At 38.5% G+C, this 10,000-nt stretch overlaps 1 pseudogene; it reads left to right on the top strand.

Annotated features, from left to right (window-relative positions):
- Positions 1–10,000, top strand: part of LOC135224702 (collagen alpha-2(IV) chain-like) — a 377,596-nt pseudogene that overhangs the window by 227,567 nt on the left and 140,029 nt on the right.

Genomic DNA, 10,000 nt, shown 5'->3' with positions numbered 1-10,000 from the left:
AAATACAACTTATGAAATATTGGAGTTCCTCGTTGGACAAGTGGTTTACGTGCTTGCGTACTGAATCGGTAGTCCCGAGTTCGATTCCCTGCTCTGCCAACGTGGAATCAGAGGAATTTGTTTCTGGGGATTAGTAATTAGTTTCTCGATATAATATGGTTCGGATCCCAGACTAAGCTGTAGGTCCCGTTGCTAGGTAACCAATTGGTTCCTAGCCACGCAAAAAAAAAAAAAAAAAAAAAAAAAAAACATATCTAATCCTTCCGGTCCGCCCTAGGAGAGCTGTTAATCAGGTCAGTGGTCTGGTTAAACTAAGGTATACTTGTGAAATATTAGCAAACCAGAGACCATCGGTCGATGGTCCAAGTCATAACTGCTAATAAGAGACAGAAACCTATCAAATTCCAAAAGAGATAAATTTCTGGCAGAAGCAGACATCCACACTCGAGAAACTATTCTAGTTAAAAAAAGAAAAGTATATCTTAGTTTTACCAGACCGCTGAGCTGATTAACAGCTCACCTAGGGCTGGCCCGAAGGATTAGATATTTCTATGTGGCCAGGAACCAATTGTTACTTAGCAATGGAACCTACAGATTATTGTGGGATATGAACCACATTGAGAAATTAATTTCTATCACCAGAAATAAATTCCTCTGATTCTGAGTTGGTAGAGCGGGGAAATTGAACCCGGACCCTGAGATCGGTAGTTGAACACGTAACCGACTCGTCCAACATGAACTAGTATTCTGATAACCTTTTTGCTTGTTTGTGCAGGTTGATTTTTCGTGGATGCAGGTCACCAACTGTTTTATGCAAATCTGTTGTACAGGAATCGGAATCATAGTGACTAAATATTGTATAGGTGTTAAATTTAGAAAAAGGCCCCTAATTAGTATATAAGTAAACATATTCCATTAATAGATTCAGTATTTTGAAAGCCAACTCTTCCTCTGGTGGTATTAAGATCTCAAACGTCAGTTAAATCATTAGTTATAACTTCAGTTTACTTCAAAAAGCATATTTTTATCTCTTCATACACATGTTTTTTCATAAATTTGATTGTGTTGTGTCTTGCAAAATATTAACCATTCCCTTTTTCTTCTCATCAGCAATGGCTAGGAATCTGGGGAGACGAGTCGCCATCAGAGAGAACCCCAACATCAGGCGACCTACACACTGATGATCACAGAAATTCGTTAGATTATGGTCAAGACGGGCAAGATGGACAGGATCACCAAGACTACGAAAATTACGATGTATATACCCTAAACTCCAGCAGTGAGGATGGAGGCCTGACCTACGGCAAGCCTAGACCTGTTGATTCGGAAAGCCATTCAGGTGAAAGAAGGTTCTCCTTCGGCGGGAGCGACAGCGGCTATGCGGACGGAGATGAGGGTAAAAACTACTCTTCGGATGCTGACAGGGAAAGAGCCTACAATGATGCCGAGGCTCAAGGTACGAGTGGTCGCAGATATTACTATGGGGAAAGCACAAGCAGGGATAGCGGCAAGAGACCCCAGACAAGCAGTGGCACGTCGGGATACGGCCACAACTATAACTATAGTTACTCTTACGGCAGTGAGGGAGGTGTTGTTGGCAGTCGTGGTGGATATGGAGGGAGCAGCAGAGGCAGCGCGGGTGGCGCTTACGGGGGTTATGGAGATGGTGGTTATGAAAGAGGGGGATATGGTTATGGCGATGGTGGAGCGGGGGCTGGAGGTAGGGAGGGTTCTGGAGATGGTTATGGAGACGGTGGTTATGGAGGGGGTAGAGATGGTTATGGAGGGGGAAGAGATGGATATGGAGATGGAAGTGCTAGTGCAGGCGGTGGCTACGGAGAAGGTAGAGATGGGTATAGCGGTAGTGCTGGAGGGGGCTATGGAGGCAGAGAGGGTTATGGAGAAAGTAGAGATGGTTATAGTGGTGGTGCTGGAGGAGGGTATGGAGGCCGAGATGGATATGGAGAGGGTAGAGATGGGTATGGAGAGGGTAGAGATGGGTATGGAGAAGGTCGAGATGGTTATAGTGGTAGTGCTGGAGGAGGATATGGAGGCAGAGATGGGTATGGAGAGGGTAGAGATGGTTATAGTGGTAGTGCTGGTGGGGGATATGGAAGCAGAGAGGGATATGGAGGAGGCAGTTATGGAGAAGGTAGAGACGGATATGGTGCTGGTGGTGCTCCCACAGGAGAAGGATATGGAAGCAGTGATAGTGGATCTGCAGGAGCAAGCAGCAGCGGCTACGTTGGAGCGACAGAGACAAGATATGGCAGTAGATATGGTCCCGGCTACGATTCCAGTGGTCGTTACGACGGAACGTCTCGGACTCAAGTTCAGCCTCGACCACCTCAGGGTGGACCAGGATATCCCGGAAACCAAGATTGTGGAGGGGGTGACTGTACTGTCGGTGGCTGCAAATGCATTGGAGAAAAGGGATCTAGGGTAAGTTTTCATTTAATTCAACAGTGAAATTTATATACTCTAACCAGTCAGATCCTTCCTTTGGGACATGGACGAATATTTCAATGATGTATGTGTGTTGGATGTCTTAAGTTGAGGGAATCCGTGTAGTAGTATTTAGGGGTTACAGAGAAGGGTCATAGAATGAAGATCATGGGAAAAGTAACTGCAATTAGAATAAGTTATCAGCTAGTGACTGCTACTGAGAAATTCAGACACCAGGTAGTCTCAATATGTCTATGTTATTTCTCAAGAGTGTCACATTTCCTAGAACTTTGGTTACTGACTTGATAGTTCTCTGAATAAATGACAGTCTTATCACCAATGATAACCATTCTGTTGTGACAAGATAACAGGTGACTGACATTCAGATAATTTTGTATAAGGTCCACAATAATACATCAATGGCAGAATGTGAGAGTTTATAAAAATGTATAAAAATCTTTCGAACCCTATACGTTTTATAAAGTGTCACATTCTACCATTGATATATTATTGTGGACCTTATACAGAGTTACTCCTGTTCTCGATACTGAGAGTTCTACACATTCAGGTAAATGATGACCATTATTAACTACGTGATGACTTGGGTTTTGATGAGCCAATGACAGGTTATCTTCCCAGTGGGGTAATATTGTTTTGCAGTCTTGACATTTTTAGTTTATGTGTCCACAGTGACATGTTTGACTAGCCTACTTAAGTTAAAAAAGAAGTGGACTTGATCCTGGTAGTGACTTGTGAAATTTCAGGTACGAGCATTCAGTAGACCATCAGTTTGCTTAACAGTTTCTCCATTTAAAGCCCTTATTTCCAGCAATGCTTCAACATTTGGAGTTGAGATGTAAGAATACTTCAAATACTGAATACATTATTCATGCTGCCCTTTGCTGTAACTTCCATTTCGCCCCAGTCTTGAAAGAAAGGACTAGCAGTACTAGATGTGTAAAGATATGCTTCACTAGCAAAGTCCGAGGTTCGAACCCAGCATGTCGCCACCAATGGATCCAATTGTAAATGGTTAGCAGCTTCAGCTGGTGGTCAAAGATGAGGTAGGGTAGAAGTACTGGCTAGTTGACACTACATATGTGTTCCCAGTGTCATTCAGTGTTGTGGGACTACTCGTAACTGGACTTTTAACCAGACATTCACAACTGATAGTGGAAACCTAGCACTTCTTTATCATTGAAGGATATAAAGAGATGTGAAGAGGCAGCACTGTAACAGAACTGGAAAATTTAGTCAAGTTTTAGAAGACTTGGGGTAGGGATAGGTGTGGGTTGGGAGGATGAGGAAGGGTTTTTTAAATTATGTGTAGGATGAAATCAAAAGCCTTGAACAGATCCAATGCACTTTCTTGTTACATATCAGACTTTCATTACTTGGTTTCATAGATACTCAAAACTTGTATGCAGATTTTGAGGTATTTATTAATGTCAATAATTTTCTAAGGGGAACTGAATAGTTTAACTCTTCATCTTTTTACATGCCGGTTTTCACCAAAGTATACTTTAGCATACCAGGCTTCCAAACCTTATACTATTCTTCACGTATCTCGGATACGCACATACATAAAAGGTGCGGTTGTTCGGCAATGAGTAACTGGAGATGCATGTAAGCAAGATTTTCCTAGATTCTCTCATGCCAAAGTTATTTTGGACTCCAATTTTGGCCTTAGTATTTAATTCCTTTTTTTAGATGTAAATAGGCAAATCACGCAGTTTAAAAGGCTTGTCAGGTGATCTGAGAAAAGTTATGAATGGTGGTCAGTTGGATTTACTGCATGCATATATATATATATTATATCATATATATATATATATATATATATATATATATTATATATATATATAATATATATATTATTATATATATATTGTGTGTGTCAGGTTGTTTATTTTAGTAATCTTAATTGAAATTAATTCATGGCCTCCCTCCTTACCATGGTGATGTTCTAGTGTAGTACACAGTTCGTGATCAATTTTCTTTTCAGGGATCGCCTGGCCAGCCAGGTCCCCAGGGTGTCAAAGGTCAACAAGGATTCCCAGGTGTAGAGGGCTTAATTGGACCAAAGGGCCAGAAAGGTGAACCTGGTCCACAAGGACCCACGGGACCGAAAGGTGACAGAGTAAGTCAAATTGTAAACATCTTTAGCTGTGATGACGCCGTGTTAATATTTTACTGACACACGAGAGAGGATATTCGTTTGAGTAGTAGTTCTTGTTTTATTGGCAATTCAGCTTATACATATATATGATATTTATTTTGTTTCAGGGTAAAATGGGCCTGAATGGTTTCCCCGGTATCAATGGTATCCCTGGTATTCCTGGTCCCCCGGGACCTACAGGTAGACCAGGATTAGACGGATGTAATGGGACAGATGTAAGTTTCCTATTTTTATTAATGCTCTCTCTCTCTCTCTCTCTCTCTCTCTCTCTCCTCGTCTCTTCCTCTCGTCTCTCTCGTCTCTCATCACTTCACGACTCGTTCAGACAGCAAGAACCCGTTCTATATGCATATGTTAAAATGTGAAGAAAATATTCAAACTCAGTCAGCAATCGAAAATTTCACCAAATAACTGGGGAATGGCGTCTGGGTATAATCTTTCAAAAGGTTTCAAGTAATATGAGTGAAAATGAAAGACTGTGATAATATATAAAGCTGCATCTAAGGGAAATTTTGATTATTTTTCGTCCTAGAAGCTTTCAACCATAATGAAAAGCAGTTGTGCACTTAACCAGTTTTTCGTAAATTTTTTTTCCAGTTCCTCTCAAGCACCGTGTTACAGTTTACCAGAACCATTTGGATACAATCTCTGAACATTTAGATTAATTAAATTGGCAATTTCTTGCTAAGAGTACATTCTTAATAGTAAACTACCAGCTATTGTTACAAAACATGCGAAAGTCGCGCTTTATATCATAGCTCTGTGGAACGTAATTCTCGATTATTTTTGCTGTAGGAATGAGAGACAGTTAAGGCAAAACGTGCCCCACCAGAAAGCACTTTTTACAGAATGATGGCATGTTGAAGAAAGGAACAGCAGATAAACGTGATGGTATCTATGCTTTCTGATCAATAACCATTATGTATCCTATGTTTAAAGGTTCCAAAACTTGCCATATTAAAGTACTTTTTCTTTTATAGCTGAAAAAAAAATTCAGTAGTGCAAATACATGATCATAGTACACACTGATAGCCAACTCGTAGGTCCGCAATCTGCATCAGATCTTATCGACGCCAATAATAAGAAGCTGTTTCAGCAAAGCCGCCATTCTTTGCTTATCGATTTAGTTTTCCTTGATAACTGAGCTCTTGAATCTTGTTCTTCATCTCAAGTAGTCGGGTGATTCAGTTTGTTTCATGATAATCTGGGACTTTTCCTTACTATTTGAAATTTAACATCTAAGCTTTTCATGAAATTTCTCGGTCCGAACAAGTTTATATGTCCTTCCGTAACATAGAAGTTTTTTCCCCCTTAAATTTTGAGATTTTGAAACTAGAAGTTCCTCAGTGTGTATCATGAGGTAACTGGATCTACTCAGAAAATCCTGAATGAGATCATACACAGAGCGATGATTGCATAGGTCCATTTTTCTCTTAATCTGCAGCAGGCCTTGCCTGGTACCGTCAGTCAGTGTGTTTTTTGAGTAATGAGAAATTTCAAATACAGGGTGCACCTGGTTCCCCAGGTCTACCAGGACCTCCAGGGCCACGGGGCTTCCGTGGTGGTGAAGGCGTCAAGGGCCAGAAAGGAGAACCTGCAATCGGACCTTTCCCAGCAGGAAAAGGCGAAAAGGGCGAGCCTGGCCGTGATGGCAGACAAGGACCCCAGGGACCACCTGGCCCCCCTGGCAGAAGAGGAGAAGATGGTCTCCCAGGACAGCCTGGAGCGAAGGTACACGACTGAGTGTTGTTACTTTTTATGACTTATTTAACTCGTTTGTTTTCAGGTGTGCAGTCTCTAACTCCTTTGCTTACTGGATCTTCTGTTATATAACGTTAGACCCAGGCCAGTTTTTTTTTATATATAAGGTTAGGCTTCATTTTCTGAAAGATTTACACTGAAAGTACCATTCAAGTAAATGTGGTTGCATTTTGATGAAAGCACAAGTACTGTTTACAGATTGTTGGGTCATTATCCATTGTTGCAAATTTGAACAGGGCACAGTTGTTAACCAGAAAAAGGGAAAGCCGCAAAACACATCTCCTGTCGTGTATGCTGCTGTTGCACTCCGCAAATGATAAAACAAACTTGATTTTATTTCTCTAAACTGTCAAATGTGATGGTTTCATTTTGTATGTTACCTTGAGCTTCAATTTCCTTCTTAAATGGTATGGGAACAGCGTTATTTGCTGCACCTTTAGCTGTATACGATTCAGGTCTGAATATCTTATATAGGCTAAGAAGGAAAATTTAACTGATGGTTAAAAAAAAAAATCTGAACTACAGTTGAAGAAATTTGCACTGCAGCATGTATGGAACACCTTGTGAAACACTATCAGGAGCTGAAATTGTCTTATCATAGTTGATGTAGCTGTATTGCAGTATAGTTATCCAGAATAATAATAATAATAATAATAATAATAATAATAATAATAATAATAATAATAATAATAATAATAATAATAATAATAATAATAATAATATTATTATTATTATTATTATTATTATTATTATTATTATTAAAGATGTAAGAGTTCAACTTTTGAAATAGTCTAAAATCCAATCAGAGATGATAATACCAATAGAAGAAGTAGATGCCACGCCAAAAGTAAACCGCAGTGTAGTACAGTTGGTCGAGGGACAGTTTGCCTCTTCCAAAATTGATATAAATAACTTGCTTCCATTTTTATGTATTAAAGTACATAGCCGTGTTGTGGATTCTTTGTGGAATTAGCTGTTTCATTATACTAATTGTATAGCTGTTAGATTAAAGCTCTTCGTTGTTATTAGGATTTTGATGACAGAGTACACGAGCTAAAGTTATTCCTGGCCACTGGTCTTAGCACTAAGCCTTGGCTTTTGGTAGTTTTATAAATTGGAAGGCAGAGTCCTTAAGTACTTAAGAGTTGTTATTATTAATTTTAGTAGGGCCTGTCTTGGGTGTTGTGATAGCAGAATATTCGTACGAATGTACAGTATCGTAATTATTGTTATTAGTATTTGCTTATTAACTTAGCATGAAGAACACAAACAAAGCACTGATTTCATGCGATATTTTCCACGTTTATATTTGATACATTGTTTCTGATCATCGAACAGGGTGACCGAGGTTACGATGGCGAGAAAGGAGAAAAGGGTCCCATGGGTCTAGTCTTCGAAGGCCAGAAAGGTGAGCCTGGAGAGAAGGCGAAAAAGGAGACCCCAGAATTGTGACGGTGCTGCTCAGGGAGGAGACACAAACTGTACCACAATAGTTATCCCAGTAAGTAATTGAGTTCCTATTCATATGTGCATATGCATTTACGGCCACAGCTCTCTTACTCTGCGTCAAATTTAAGTATATCTTAGTTTGACCAGAACACAGCTGATTAACAGCTCTCTTAAGGATGGCCCGAAGGATTAAATATTTTTACGTGGCTAGGAACCAATTGGTTACCTAGCAACGGAACCTACAGCTTATTGTGGGATCCGAACCACATCGCGAAATGAATTTCTATCACCACAAATAAATTCTTTGATTCCTGGTTGGCAGAGCGGGGACTCAAACCCGGACTCTGAGTAATGTGATATATTCTTATAGTATTTTACTCATCCATATTGGTCTAATACAGTCATTTGGACAAAATGACTTATGACTGGAGAGTGATGATAATCAACACTTCTTTTTTTTTTGCAGGGGAAAAAAGGTGACCGAGGTGTTCCTGGTCCACAAGGTCCCAAAGGAAACAAGGGAGATAAAGGTGCCCAAGGGCGCCCGGGTGATTCAGGGCCGAAAGGTGAAAAGGGTCTGCCCGGATACGTAGGAGCTCCTGTAAGTGTTTTACCTTTATTACAATAGTACTTTGATTCACTCGTTCACTGGACTTTTAACTAAAATGATTTTGACCCTGATTTTTTTCAATAGTAAAATTCAATGTATGTGTATACAGTATCATGTTTTTATGGTACTATAAAACTGTGACTAGGAAACTCACTGTACCTTTCACTAAATACGCTTATTTAGTCAACTATGATGTGCAGTGTTCATGAAGGTCCATTATATACACATTACTTCAATATCCCAAGTGGCAAGTTCTTCAATAAGGGGATAAAAGCTTTGTAACAAATTTTGAAATTCGTATATCTAATAGTATAATTATTTTTTATACATTTCTTGTGTGCATTGTAAGGTTTTTAGAATTTATGGCATTTCAAATACAATGGATGATATATAAGTTAATGATTGATTGGCATAAAGAAAAATTGATTAGGCTGTTGAATTTTTTTTTTTAAATTTAGTTTTAGTTTCTTTGGCATCCTACCATCAGAAGTTCGTAGACAGTTTTGAAAACAGATATATTATAATCGAATCATTTCATAATTGATTACTTAGTTCCTTGATACTCAACCCTCTAAGCTAAACATGAGTTCAGGTATTATGTGGCGAACTTTACCCATCCTCTTCATCATAAAGGAGTACTACTTTTAATTTTATTAAATGCTTTGGAAAGAATTCCATAAAGTTTTAAACTGTCATAAAGTTATTCAGCCACTTTTTAACGTAAGATATAAATGTTAAAAAAAAGTCTTTCTCTGACCTCCTCTTGATATCAGTAACCCTCTTGACAAAACCAAAATAGATTTTTTCCTATTAAAACGTGCCACCTTCTTTAGTGCCATGATTTTAAGTACTACGTTGAGGTCTGATTTTTTAAGCTTTTCTCACAAACATCTGCAGATACTGTACAGTAGTTTCAGTCTTGTTGACATTTGTGATCTAAATTCCTTTTAATTTTCCAATTTTATTTTATAACATTATAAGTGAAAATAATCTTTTAAATTCATTCCTATGTCAAACAAGAATTATGATCCGTTTTTTAAGAGAATATTTTCTTAAATGCCTCCAGAAATCTGAAAAATTTTAAGATCTTATTCCTTCCACCCTTGGGTATTTTGCCTTAGGTGCTTGTCATCTCTGAGTATCTTATTTTTTGTAGATCGTTGCTATTCCAAGTAATGCAGATACTGCAAAGTAGTACTGGTTTGTTAACTGTCTCATTGTATATCAAAGTAATATTTTGAAAGTCATCTTTAATATGAGTCATTATAACTTTCACTCGTTTTCATTGGTAAATTCTATTTGTAATGAGGCTTACTAACCAAATATGTATCCTGAATAGTATAAGACTATTGAAAAACTTTCGTATCTTTATTCTAAATTCTTAGTATGTAAAGCCTTGAGTCTTAAAGAATGAAAAAGAAGGATAACATGGGAAGGCCAAGTAATCATGTTACAGAAAAAAAAAAATTCCAGAAAACATATATCTGACATCTTAATCATAAGAGCTTGCATGGAATTTGTACTTGGATGTAATTTTTCTTCATATTCACTTAATA

This window comes from Macrobrachium nipponense, chromosome 12, assembly GCF_015104395.2.
Source record: "Macrobrachium nipponense isolate FS-2020 chromosome 12, ASM1510439v2, whole genome shotgun sequence".
Lineage (NCBI taxonomy): Eukaryota > Metazoa > Arthropoda > Malacostraca > Decapoda > Palaemonidae > Macrobrachium > Macrobrachium nipponense.
This window is presented reverse-complemented; position numbering and strand designations above follow the sequence as displayed.